Here is a 14,374-nt window from a genome sequence, read left to right as displayed (position 1 = left end):
TCTCAATACCGGAGCTCTGTTCTTTATATATATCTACTTTTTCCATTGTTAAATAAACCCACATATTTTAGGGTGACACATGCTCTTAACTAACGCCTTGTCAGGCCCATGTGCTTTGCTAAAAATGGACCTTGAACACTGTTGTTTCCATTTTTTTCTAATAAATAATTTGATTATTTTTATCCTGATTCCTTCGCCACTCACCAGAAAACTGTTTGTTTTTTCCCAAAAAAAACCACTATTTTTAAATAGGTTGAATGCTCAAGCATATACAAGACAGAAAGGTTTTTTAAAAATCTGTATGAGTCACACACATACTGTCCTGTGAAAATTAGCTTAAAGTTTGGAGTAAGTGCTCTTCTCAGTTCAAGCTGTTTTCTCTTAAACCTCTCATGATATTATGTGTATCCCTACATCTTACTTTGTGCAGACCTAAAAATCCCCCAGAAAATGGATAATTTAATAAGAGCAGGTGATATGAATCACCCAGGGACAATTTGAATTATTATCTGTAGATAATTCATTATGCACATATTTCTAGTGAGATCCTTAAATCAGCAGGGCTTCTTAATCAGAGACTTTCAAATTTTGTCTGTAATAACTGGAGACTTGACCCATAAATCAGCAAATAGGCCAGCAGGCTCACCACATGCCTCACATTTCTTCTTGGGAGAAAAAGACACTTAATTATTCTGAGGTCACAGAAGAAGGAAAAAAATGGACCTTGCTGGAGTTTTATAGCAAACTATAACTAATTTCAGCATTTTTGAGAAGGCGGTGCATGACAGGAAGGCGATGAAAATGTTTGAAATTGTTAGCCATTTTACAACAGGATATTCTAAAATACTTAGAAGAATATATTAGCAACCAGCCCTGCATCCTATTTCCAGGAAAATGACTCACAAATTTGAATGCTTTTTAATATTATCAGTTTTGAAAATGAAATTTCCAATATGGAAGACATAGATAACAAGGCTGCGTATAAGAATGAAAATATCTAATCATGGAATTGGAACATAGGAACTTGAAACCTGACTTTAATCAACCTAAGTAATGGTTAATAGATCAAGTACCTCTCCTATTTCTAGTATCCTTCCGCTTCCATTTCACTAGAACTTCTCTTTTACTCTTCTGTCTCCTCCTTATCCTTCCACCTGCCATGGTTATAGTCTGCACTCTGTTGAGGACCCTATGTGGATCTCCTGGAGCAATGGGCAGCACAGTGAACTCCACAGAGTATAGCGTCAGAATTCTTGGGTTCAAATCCCAATGCCTGTTAGCACCGTGTAGTGGATGCTCTTGACGCCCTGCCCACATATCTCTTAAACGGGCTGTTACATTCCTCTCCTAGCTGCCAAAGCTGTAGGAAGGTAACCACTCATAGCTACTCCATTCCTCAGGAAAACAGAGCCCTTTCTCCTCCCAGGGGTAGCCACTGGCCAATGGCTAACACAAGAGTACCAAAGGCCCTCCTTGCAAGATTATTCTGGGGTGCAATTTGCTCTCCAGAATCCCTGTGCGATCAGGTTAAAGTTAGCTTCAAGCCTAGACCATATCTTTTCTTCCCTCTTTCTCTGAAACTGAGAGCACTTTTTCAACATGTACCCTAAAGGCTGGAAGCCCAAGGTATGTGTGCTGTGACCCCAGAACTCAACATGGTCTTTGTCAGCCATTCTCTCACACATGAGATGAGGAAGTGGCACTTCCCAGGAATTTTTGTACAGGTTAAGTGAGAAAACTTACATAAAAGCCTTTGATCAACAAAGTGATACTCAAAAGGATCGCTATGACCTAATATAATTTTTTAAGCCCTGGAGACTGAACCTGGGAGCTTCACACTGAGCTACATCCCCACCACTTTTTACTTTTTGTCTCGAGCCAGGGTCTCAAAAATTGCTAAGCTGCTCAGCATGAGCTCAAACTTGTGATCCTCCTGCCCTCACCTCCCAGGGTCCTGGGAACACAGTCATGCACCGTGGTGCCTGGCTTCTAAAATAATCTTTAAGACCATGTGTGTGTTACTCTTCCCACTCAGTGTAGGTGCTGTGCACCTCTTTAATAAAAGAGACTTTTCACTTGGCATCTGGTTCTTCTTTTCACTAGCTTTCCGTTGTTGTCTCTTACTCCTTTGTCTAGTCTCTAAATCCGGGCAAGAAATGCAGAGAGGGAAAAACATGGTCCACCTGTCACAATTCCAAGCATTTGCTGTAATACTGAGGTGCTATGTACAGTCAGGAGTTCAAGCTCTAAATCTCCAGCCTCTGGAACTCTCCTGTAATGTGTTTAATGGACTAGATACCCATGTGACTCTCTGGCAGCTGTATCATCCTTACCATGATCAACGCATTGCTCCTGATTCCCTGTGTTTCAGCCTGCTTTCCTACTCACGCCCACTTTCCTCAACTAAGTAAACAGTTGCCTTCCCATGAGCCACTCAAGTCAATACTCCAGAAATTATGCTTGGTTCTTCCCCCTGCTTTATATCTAATCCAGCAGTAACATCTGCCAACTCTTCCTCCAATCTCCACTTTTCTCTGTCTTCACTACCACTGCCAGTCCACTCTCCTTTAAAACATCAAGGTCATGTCACTGACTTGTTGAAAGTGCTTCAATGGCTTCCCATTGTTAATAGCATGGGCTTGTGGCTCAACTGATTCTCTGCCCTTCCTCCCTCTCCTTTCTTCTCTTCTCTTTCTCTCACAAACTATACACCCATACACATACATATGCTGTGTCCCAGCCACATTACCTTCTTTTTCTCTCTTGAAATTGCCAAAGTAGATCTTGCCTCAGATCTTTTGCCTTGATTTAGCATCAGCCAGAAACGCCTCTCTGAATTTCTGTGGTTGCCTGCTTTTTTTTTCAAAGTTTGTTTTCATCTTCCTGATCTGAAATAGTCACCCAGACATACTCTGTTATATTTTTCTATTTAGTTCTCTGAAAAATTTCTTCTTACTCACACTTTCTTGCTAACTTATCCCTTTGTGTATTATCAATAAAAGCAGGGGTTTTGTTTGTTTATAGTATGCCATAGGGGCTAAAACAATGCCTAACAACATATTAAGCAAACCCTAAATACAATTTTAAAATATTTTTTAAATTAATGGACACATAATAATTATATATATTTACATTATGGGGTAATGTGTGGTATTTCTGTACATGTACACCATGTCTAATGATCAGATTAGAATAATTGGTATATTTTCTACTACAAACATTTTATCGGTTCTTTCTGTTGGGGCAGAAAGAGTAATTCTGTTGAGTTATTCTAATTCATTCATTCATTTTGTTTTTTTGACACAGGGTCTAGCTATGTAGTTCAGGCTGGCCTTGAACTCATTATGTACCCCAGGCTGGCTTCAAATTCACAGTAAATCCTTCTAGTTTAATCTCCCAAGTACCAGGATTATAGGTGTGCACCACCATGCCCACCGAAACAAGTTTTTAAATGAGTAAATCAGTGACGGTAAACCTTTCAGAGCTTTCAGTAATACAGCCTGCTCTGGCGCATGTGCCGTAGGTTTGCTGTTACTGGACTAGACTGATGCATACATGAATGAGTGAGACACTGGACCAAAGCTTGGTATTAACTCAGATATACTACTTGCTACCTGTGATGTTCTCAGAAAATTAATTCACCTTTTAGAGGGCGTTTTGGATGTGGCTTGCTGGAGAGGTGTTGTGATTGAGGTAATTAGGGTCTTAGCCTTCCAGAACAAAGCAGGGCCTTAACAATCTCCTCCTTCTCCTAGATTCTAGTCTCACTGAATCAAACATGGTAATAGCTTAATTTGGGAGTGGAGATAGGCAACTGCTCTGGTTTTCCCAGAACTGAGAACTTACTGGCATGTAAGACTTTTAGAACTAAAACAGGGACGGTCTTTGGCAAATGAAGACCTTTGGTCACCCTCCTGTGTGGTGCACTGTCAGGACTTGGAGCACCATGGAGGAGCCTCAGTAGGAAAGCAGCGTCAGAGCAGTGAGTGCAGTTACTTAGGTGCCTGACGTAGCTTTGTGCCAAATAGGAAATGTGCTTGAACAGGCCTTGATCTTGCTGAGCTTTATTATTTTTGGTGCAGCTGTTATTGTCATTATACTTTTCAGTTTGGAAAATGTTTCATCTTTCAGAAATCAACAGTAGTGCAAAGAGCTTTCATATAGTATTGTGTTTGAAAAGAACTTGGTTCACAAATAAAACTGTGTGACAGAATTTTGCATCAGTTAGCAAGCTCTGCTTTGGGCAAAAAATGGGAAATAGCCATCTTCCCCTAAATCCTAAAAAAATGTACCAATAAACTCAATGAGAAAAAAAAAATTAAATTAGTAAACTGAGGTACCACTGTACTTTACTCAGATTTTTAAATGCTTAACATTTTTGCCATATTTTCTTTTCTTTATGACTTTCCCTGTATATTTTTCTAGACTCTTTTAGAGCAGACTATGTCTTCCTGCTTCTTAATCCTTTAATTAGTATTCTAGTGTCTTAGTCCATTTGTGCTGCTGTAAAAGAGTACCACATACTACGTAATTTTCAACAAACAGAAATTTACTTCTTATACTTCTGGAGGCTGTAAAGTCCAACATCAAAACCTGGCATCTGGTGATGACCTTCTTGCTGTGTTGGCTCATGGTAGAAAGCAGAAAGGCAGAAAGAGCCAAGAGAGAGAAGAAGAGACAAAACTCCTGTGATAGTGCCATTCATTCATTCAAAAAGTTAGAGCTCTTTTGGTCTAATTGTCTCTTAGGGTCCTGCCTCTTAACTCTGTTGCACTGGGGATTAATTTTCAATATATAAACATTTAAGTTTTAGTATCCAATGTATATAGCCTAAGAAAATATTTCCTTACAAGGTCTTATTATAGTTCTCTAACTTAGAAAATTTAATATGATATTGTTTTTATTTAATCAGCAGCCCATGTTCCAAATATTTCTATTGTCTTAATAATGCCTTTTGTTTGTTGTTGTTGTTGTTTGGTTTTTTGGTACCTGGGATCAAACTCAGGACCTTGTGCTTGGGAGGCAAGTGCAGCACCACTGAGCTAAATCCCTGGCCCTCAATAATGCCTTTTGTACTAAAAAGAAAGAGAAGAGGAAAGCTTTCAGTTTAGGATCCAGTACAGGAACACAAGTTACATTTAGTTTTTTTTTTGGGGGGGGGCTTGAGACTTTCTTTTTTATTATGTCTTTTGGTTTTTTGGTACCTGGGATCAAACTCAGGACCTTGTGCTTGGGAGGCAAGTGCAGCACCACTGAGCTAAATCCCTGGCCCTCAATAATGCCTTTTGTACTAAAAAGAAAGAGAAGAGGAAAGCTTTCAGTTTAGGATCCAGTACAGGAACACAAGTTACATTTAGTTTTTTTTTGGGGGGGGGTCTTGAGTCTTGTCTTTTGTGATATTGACATTTTGTAGAAAACATGCCAGTTATTTTATGGAATGTCCCTCCATTGGGACCATCTTTATTTTTAAAGTAAAAAATAATAATATCTACCTCACAGAATTAAATAAGATTAACTAGTAATCTTAAAGAATAAATAAAAGGTGTTTGTGTTATCCCTAGAATGTTGTAAGAGCTCAGTTAAAATGACTATCAGGGTAATAGAGAGGAAAAAATAGGTTTTCCAGGATATTTCTCTAAGGAAGTATTTCAGGTTTTAAAACTATATAAAAGCAACCACTAGAAATGAAGGTGATAATGTAGATTTGAGGCCAATTTAATAATTGTTTCCCTTTTGTTCACTTAGTAAACATGTACTAAACTCCTAGACTATGTCCAGAAATCTCAGCAAGTTTCTTCTCCCATCTCCAAGCTTACAATTTTATCTGTAAGTTGGGGTTATTAATGTTTTCAAATAGTTTTTGAACATATAAAATAAGGATATAGATCTTCAAGTAACTTCAAAAATAGAAAAGTCTATACAAATACAAGTTGACGTTTATGTTCTTGATGATATTCAGTGTCAGTGCCATTCAATGTGATTCTTATCAGTCATGTTGAATTCAAGCAAGTGACCAATAAAACCCTTGATGAGGATGACAAAAATTGTTTTTGTAAAATAGATCTATGTATGTGATTTTTACACTGGACTGAAGTTTTGCGATATCCTCATTGAACCGTCATGGGAAAAGTGTGGGTATATGAGGGTAATTGGAAAGCAGAGCAGAGCAATTTGCCACTGGAATTTTTGAAAGTCAAAGGCTAGCTAAAGTTAAAGTGCTTAGATGTAAATATATTAGCATCACAGCTATAACTGGAACAGAGAGGATAACAGTGCTGTACTGACTAGTGCTTGAACTAGATTCAATAAATATTATAGACAATACTTTGTAGTCTGAACTTGTAAACTATGTATCAGTCTCTACAAGATCCAGCAGATTTTTTTAGAATTCAAAGAAACAAATCATGTAGCTCTCTTTGTCTCTACCCCTACCCAGGATTTGGAGCCAGAATGGCCTGAGTTCAAATTCCAATTTCCCAATTGACTGTTTCATTTGAGAAATTTACTTTGTCTCTTTTCTCATCTGTACAGTAATACCTACGTTGCAGAGTGATTACAATAAAGTTCTCAACGTGTGGCAGCAGCACCTGGATAATTAATTGTAGGAGATGCAGATTCTCAGATCCTACCCAAGACCTGAGGGTGGGGCCCAGAAATATTTACTTTAATAAGACTTCTAATTGACTTTATGCATATTAACATTTGAGAACCACTCTTATGATAGATTAAATGGTACAATGTATGTGAATGCTCTGACATAGTGCCAGGTAGCCACATCACTGAGTAAACATGGAGTGTTTATTCCTTCTTCTGTGCCTCCTAACTCCTCACAACTTACCCTTACACAAGTCCACAATGCATGTCTGCATGTAAGCACACACCTAAATTAATAATTGTTTGGAATAGTGTACGTGAGGGAAAAACTACTTTTTCAAAATTCTACCCATTAAGAGAAGCATAACTATAACCACAAGATGTTACAACACAATTAATACTGTCTTCATTCTAAATCTTGCCTACTTGGTAACTGGGGGGAAAAGTCCATCCATAAATATTTAAGTGTTTATCATTTATCCAACTCTGATTTCTGGAAAAGACATTTAAAAATACAAAAAAATATTGCTGCCGTCAAAGAGCTTCATGAAGGAGGATGAAGGAAATTGATATTGATTGAACACCTTCTGGGATAGGGACTGTAGTGGTAGGAAATTATCTTGATGAAATAGACTCCAAATACATCAGACAAGTCATCCCAGGAGATAAGAAACACCAACCAAACTGTGATGTTCAGATCACATAATTTTAGGTGATTTAAAATGAGAAGAAATGAAAAATGAGTAGGTTGAGTTAACACCTTTGGGTTAGGGTGCAAATGGGATGGAGAGGAAATAGTACTTGAATCATGGTTGCACAAAGTTTATACATCCCGTTTGCTCTGCCGTGTCACCTAGTGAAGACGTGATTACAAAGATCAGGGTTAAGGGTGAACAAAGAGACGCCACAAATAAATAGAAGGTACCTGGAGACAACACTCTTGCTCTATCAGAAAAGCACAGGGACAAGTATATCTGGTTACAGCTATAATTTGCCAGTAATCTGTTGATCAGCCACTGCTTTTGTCTGTCTCAAATAGGACATGTAAGGCTAAGGAGTAGTTGATTGAAGAAATCTACAATTGTCATGACTATTTAACCTGACTTGGACCTTCTTATTTATATTCAGTATATATGTTCTACTTGTCTTCCCATATCTAACATGCCTGAAAAATCTATTGTTTGTCTATTTTCACCTATCTTTATTTCTCTTGTTCTCAATATAGAATTGAATATTCATTTAAAAAAAATAATGTCTGGGATTCACCATGTAGCCCAGGCTGGCCTCAGACTTGTGATCTTCTTCCTTCAGACTCCCAAGTGCTAGGATTATAGGCTGCATGGCCAGTTTAGGACAGAATATTCTTTTTGTGAGTGTGTGGCACTGGGGATTGGACCCAGGTCCTTTGCATGCTGGGCAAGTGCTGTACCATTGAGCTATACCTCTAGCGTAGAATATTCTTTTATTCACTTATTTTTTTTCTTTTTTTTTTAAGAAAAGGTCACGCTTTGTAGTTTAGGCTGGCCCTAAATTCATTATGTAGCCCAGGATGGCCTCAAACTCGCTTGATCTTCCTGCCTTCTGCACCCTGAGTGTTGGGATCACAGGTGTGTACCACCATGCCCAGCTAGAACATTCTTAAGTGATAAGACAAACACACATTTTAGGTGGCTTCTACATTTGTTCATTTAATTATAGACAATGAACAATGTGAGAATCATAAATAAACAGCATATTGTCAATCAATAGTTCGTTGTGTGGAAAGCCGTGCTCTAGAGGGATTCCAGTATTCAATGAAGGACTGGTGGAGTCATTTCTCTGCTAGCTTGAGGAAAGTGAAGGATTCTACTTGAAAGAGATTAGGGGTATGGGTAATACTAGAAGAACAAGGTAAGACTACCTAGGAAAATCTGAAAATCACTGATGGGAATGAGGGGCTCATGTCTGGCTGCAGTGAGAGATACAGCCATCTATGAAAATGCCGAGCTTTTCAATGCAGAAGGCTAGAATATTCAAAAGATGCTGAAATTAAACTGGGCATGGAGGTTCACATCTATAAACCCAGCACTCTAGGAAGCTGAGATAAGAGGATGGCAAGTTCAAACCCAGCCTGGGAAAATTAGTGACTTAACAAGGCTCTGTCTCAAAATTTAAAAATTTAAAAACAAGACCTGGTGATGTAGCTCAGTCTGAAGGCTCTAGGTTTAATCCCCAAATACCACAAAACAAACAAACAAAGGTGCTGAACTTGATTAGTACTTGGGAAGATGCAAATTAAAACCACAAGCTATCATTTTGTAAACATCAGATTGGTAAAATTGAAAAGGTAGATAATAACGAGGGATAACAAGAGAAAAGGTAAAAACAACATAGACTTTTATATATGGTGTGAAGAAACTCATCAATTTCAGAAAAGTAATGATGACATATACAAATCTATGACCTTCCATTTAGAGGACTATGCCCTAGAAAACTTCTTTCAAATGCACAAGGAGAGAGTAATGAAAGCTCACAAGCAGCCTTATTCCTGAGAGCAAAATGCTGAAAACAACCAACTCATCATTACCGATGAAAATATAATTAGGCTAAGGCATATTCATATACCAGAATACTATAAAAGGAATGAATTACAGCTGTAAACATAAATGTTTGTACTTCTCGTCCACAATCAAGGCTGAAAGGGATACTTTCTAGCCAGTGCATTTCTAGAAAGGTAAGTGTGGGAGAATCCACTATGACTTTATAGCTTTCCCTCAGAAGTGGGGTATTTCACTATCAATTTCACTAATCAAAGCAAATCTATAGGCCAAGGCTGACATCAACATGATGGGGACGGATATCCCTAAACAAGGAGTAGCAATAAATACTTTGATCAGTGATATAATCTTCCACCCACCATGGGACCCAATATTTTGCTCATAGGACTACACCTTCAAAAATATGTGAAGACAATTTGCTTAGAAGGCAGATGCCAACAGTTTTTTGATGGCTGTAATATTTAAAATGGTACGATATTGACCAAAGGATACATACATTTTATCAAAGAGCAACCTATTCCTCCTTTCCAGCTGTAACTTAGTATTGGTTGTTTAATCTCCCCTTGCCCCTGGCTCTGGCACTGTCTTTACTTCTATAAGATCAGCTTCAATAGGGTGACTCTGGTTAATGATAATGTATTGCACATTTCAAAATAGCTAGGAGAGAGGGTTTTGAATGTTCTCACATAAATAAATAATAAATGTGTGAAGCAAAACCCTGATTTGATTATACATAATATATACGTGTCTAAGCATCATACTGTACCCCACACATATGCATAATTATTACGTGTCAATTAAAGGTTTAAAAAAGAGACAAAGTTCAGTGACAGGCCAAGTCACTGAAAGCAGCATACAATATGAATTCAATTTTCTACCATTCTAATTAGGGAAAACTAAACAATGTCTAGAAATATATTCACATGTGGGTTTTTTTTTAAAAACCTATGAACCAAAGAAGCTAATTACCAACATAAAATCTAAGAAAGTAGATACCTGAGAATTCAGGGAAAGTCTCCAGGGAACTTCTAAGGTACTAGTTATGTTCTTTGTCTGAGGCTGGTAAGTCTCTCAATATGCCTTTTAGTATTACTTAATTTGCATGTATACATTTTACACCCTTGCATCTATGAAATATTTTGCAATAAATTATGTTTAAAGAATGTAAATATATGTGTATCTATAAAGATATAGAAATTTTGTGTATAACTACTGTGTTAATATGTAGGAATTACAAAGCACATAAAATCAGATATTTTAAAAGAAAGGGGTAAATTGAAATAAGTATTCTTTTGTTCATGGCTCCAAAACTAACCTCCAAATCATCCCCAAATGTCTATTGAGTTGTAGGTGTTTAGCTTTATATTCTGAATACTTAGCTTTTCATATCTTGCTAATCATGATGGCTTCATGCTATTATTAGCTAATTTCTCAAGGCTAATATACACTCAGGGTGATGACCATGGTTAATGATCATATATTATTCAGGTGGTCTTTAATTATTTCAATTTTTATGACTTCCTGTTAAATTAGGTAAGATCGTCTCTGTTGCTCTTGTATGATATGGTTATAAGTGTAGGAGGAGTAACACCTAGTTGTAAGTGTAGGAAGAGTATCAGCTCCTCCGTTTATTTGTATCCGTTTTGGTATTTTCATTTATCTAGGGCTTCTTTAGAGAGCTATCTTAAGTTCCTTATCATCTGTAGTCTTGTCAACTACATTCATAAAATATGTTTTTGTTTCTATTATCTACTATTGTATATCTACCCCCAAATATAAAAAAACTAAAATAATCGTTCATCATCATTATTATTAAATCTTGAAATTTTGTGAGTCAGGAATTTTAACTGGGAACCATGGGAACAAATTATCATTGCTCTATGATGTTTGGATTCTCTGCAGAGATTCCTTGATCATCTGGGGATAAAGCAGTGGAACTGACCAGGCATCTTTCTCCAGATGGCCTCTCCATTGGGCCAACTTAGGCTTCCTCACAACATGGCTGCCCCAAGGACAAGTCTAAAAGGGCAAGTCAGAAGCCATTAGTCTTCTTGTAGGCTAAACTCATGACTGGCAAAGTATCATGTCTACTATTCTCTATTGAGCATGTATATCATTAAGGCCAGCTGAGACTCAAATAGTTGGGGAAACTGTACTCTACCTCTCAAGACTAGATGTGAATTTGCTGCCTTATTTAATCTATGGTAGAAATACATCACTCAGTGGGAGGAATCATAAACCCCTCCTCAAAGTACAGTTCCATATCTTCCCCAGAAGTAGGATATGAAGGATTCATGCAATGACCTATGTAAAGGGACCAATGTCAATCAGTTTTTAAATAGTAGCAACGTTTATTTCCTTTTTTCTCTTTGATAAAAATAAATATCATTAGAAATTCCTGCATCCTTGTGGGGACACTCACTCTTTTCTAAGTATAGACAGGCATCCATAATGGATGCTAGAAAGAGGCAATGATCGCATTGAACTGAAAGATGTGAATTGCTGATTTGCTGTGGCTCTAAAACCCATGCAGCTGGGTTACAGAAATTTGAACATTTGAAGTAAATGTTCTCAGTTGGTTTCCAAATGCCAGTCTCTTGTTTTTAACACACGGTGGCCTGGTGTAGAGTGCTGGACCGGCTGCTAGGTGCAGCTTTAGCAGTCCTGCTGCACACTCTGACAGGTGGATTGGTTACTTTCATGCAGCCAGAGGCCCTACAGCTGCTAATAGTAATTATACTTGTCAGCAATGCATTCCCCTCAGGAAACTCCTGCTGCTTCATTAGGGCTAATTGCCAATAGGCAGTGCAATTTCCTAGAAGAGGAGGGGACATAAACCCACAGGGAGTTGGAAGAACAGCTGTGTGAGCTCCAAAAAGCCAGATGTGGCCACATGCCATTACAGTGTAGCTGAGGACTGCTGAATTCATTCAACCCAGTCTGAAGAACAGAAGAAAATGAATAATTTGGTGAGATAGGCTATACCTCTCTCCATGATTACTCCCTACCAGCTTTTTTGAAAAATATAAGCACAATTTGCTGGATTTCCAATTAAAATAAAAACAGAAAATACTGTATTTTAAAAATGCAGTTCTTAACTTATATAGGACTCAGGGTTTAAAGAACTTCCCTAAAGCTAGCTACATTTATTTATCCATTTAGCAAATATATAGGCACCTACTATCTGTCTGCATCTACACCTGCACTTTGTGCACAAGGCACGGTGCTCTGTCTGATGAGAGTGAAATCATATATGGGGCCTTTATTTTAGTTGGCTAGTGTTGCTGTAACAAAGTACAGTACCATAGACTGGGTGGCTCATAAACAACAGAAATTTATTTTTCACAGGTCGGAATCTGAGATAAAGATAGCAGGACCCTCTTCCAGGTTCCAGACTGATGACTTCTTGTGCCTTCATGTGGCAGAAAAGTGTGTGTGTTGGGACAAATTCTCCTGTCACTTTTATAAGAGCACTAATCCTATTCATAAGGACTCGACCTTTCTTACCTCACCTAGTCATAATTACCTCCCACCTGCTAATGTTATCATATCGGGGGATAGGCCTTCAGTGTATGACTTTGGAGTGGACACAGATATTCAGTACATAACCTTCCACCCCTGGATCCACAAAATTAATGTCCTTCTCACCTGAAAAAAACATCCATCCTACCCTCACAGCTGCAAGACTCTTAACTCAGTCCAGCTTTACCTCTAAAGTTCAAAGTCACTAATAGTATTAAAAACCAAGTAAGTTTACTAAAGAAGTGACTGTAGATAGAGGAGGAAAAAAATGACTGATAACAGAGCTCTGTGGCACTCTACCATTAATAGAGCAAGAATCAAAGTACGAGACCAACAAGAAACAACTGGGGGAGCTAGGGAACCCCAGAGTATAGTGTCTCAAAAGCCATATGAAGAAGGCATTGAGACCAGGCCTTAGAGAAACAATACATAGATAGGATAGGGACCTGAGTAAGCCAAGATAAGCCCTGGGGAAGTTAGAACACAAGGTGAAAGGAGCACCCTGAAGTGTGCCCCAGGAAGCTAGAGGGCAAGGTAAGTCTGTTCTCCTAATGTCAGAGTCCTAGCTAAAAATAGCAAACACATCGCTGCTAAGAACAAGGGCCTAAGACAAGCCCTGGCAAGTTGGGGTGCAAGGGAAATCTGCTCCTCCTAATTTCAGAAGCCTAGCAAAAAGCAGCAACTACATTGTTTCATTGTATCATTTTCATATGCCCACCAAAATATTCTAACAGAGTTCATATAAGCCCCTGAACGTGGGTGCCTCCTTGGAATCCTTTCTTGGAGCCCCTCTTGGTTAGTGAGAGCTTCTCTTTGTTCTTTCTAATAAATTATACTGTACTCAGTTCCCCACTTCTGTGTCCATGAATTTCATACTTCACTGTCTTCAGGACAAGAGCCCAAAGGCAAAAAGAATTTGTTGGAGTATGATTAATGGATGAAGGGGACTGACCTCTCTCACAATGTTGACAGGTCAGGTAACACGAGAACTGAGAGTTGACTATTGGGTTTTAGCACAGAAAACTCAAAATTTTAAGTTAGATTTTTATAAATTTTCTCTGTCTCAACCTTTAATGTTAGTTTTAAAAAACAATTTCAGTGTTCACTCTGGATGAGGTACATGTCTCACAGGTAATTTGGTTTTTATATTCCTTTTTTCAGATATTTAAAAAGTGAAAAGTAATGAAAGTAGAAATTAAAAATATCTTGATTAGAGTAGAAGTTCCAATGTAGTAGAGGTAAGCAATGTGTTGCATACATTAGTTGAATAAGCATAATGGCCCACTTTTCCAACTTTTGATCTAAATCTGATCACTCTCCTTAGGATATAAATTTCTTGCTATAGCCCCTACTGTTACTAGATTCTGGGGTTCTATACTCTTTCCAGGTCCTCGGTGTCCTGAACAAAGAACTGGACAAGAGACACCAAAAAAGGGTAGCAAGATTTTACATTTATTAAAGGTAGGAAATGATGTATATGCTCAGTGTGAGAGTGAGCCAATAAGAGAGTGGCCATGAGGTTAATGGCAGAGGTCTTTTGTATCCCTCATTCTTCAGGCTTACATCAGATCTAGGCCATCCTATCAAAAACCTGCTGGATTTTGTGCCAGAAGAAGGAAAGATAGGACTGTTGGATTGGTCCCATTTGTAGGGCTTGGAAACTGTGTTCTGCACACGTGTCTGGGATCTCCATGCCCAGCTGGTTTACTATATCCTAATGT

Source organism: Fukomys damarensis, unplaced genomic scaffold, assembly GCF_012274545.1.
Source record: "Fukomys damarensis isolate Sample0158 unplaced genomic scaffold, DMR_v1.0_HiC HiC_scaffold_39, whole genome shotgun sequence".
Lineage (NCBI taxonomy): Eukaryota > Metazoa > Chordata > Mammalia > Rodentia > Bathyergidae > Fukomys > Fukomys damarensis.
This window is presented reverse-complemented; position numbering follows the sequence as displayed.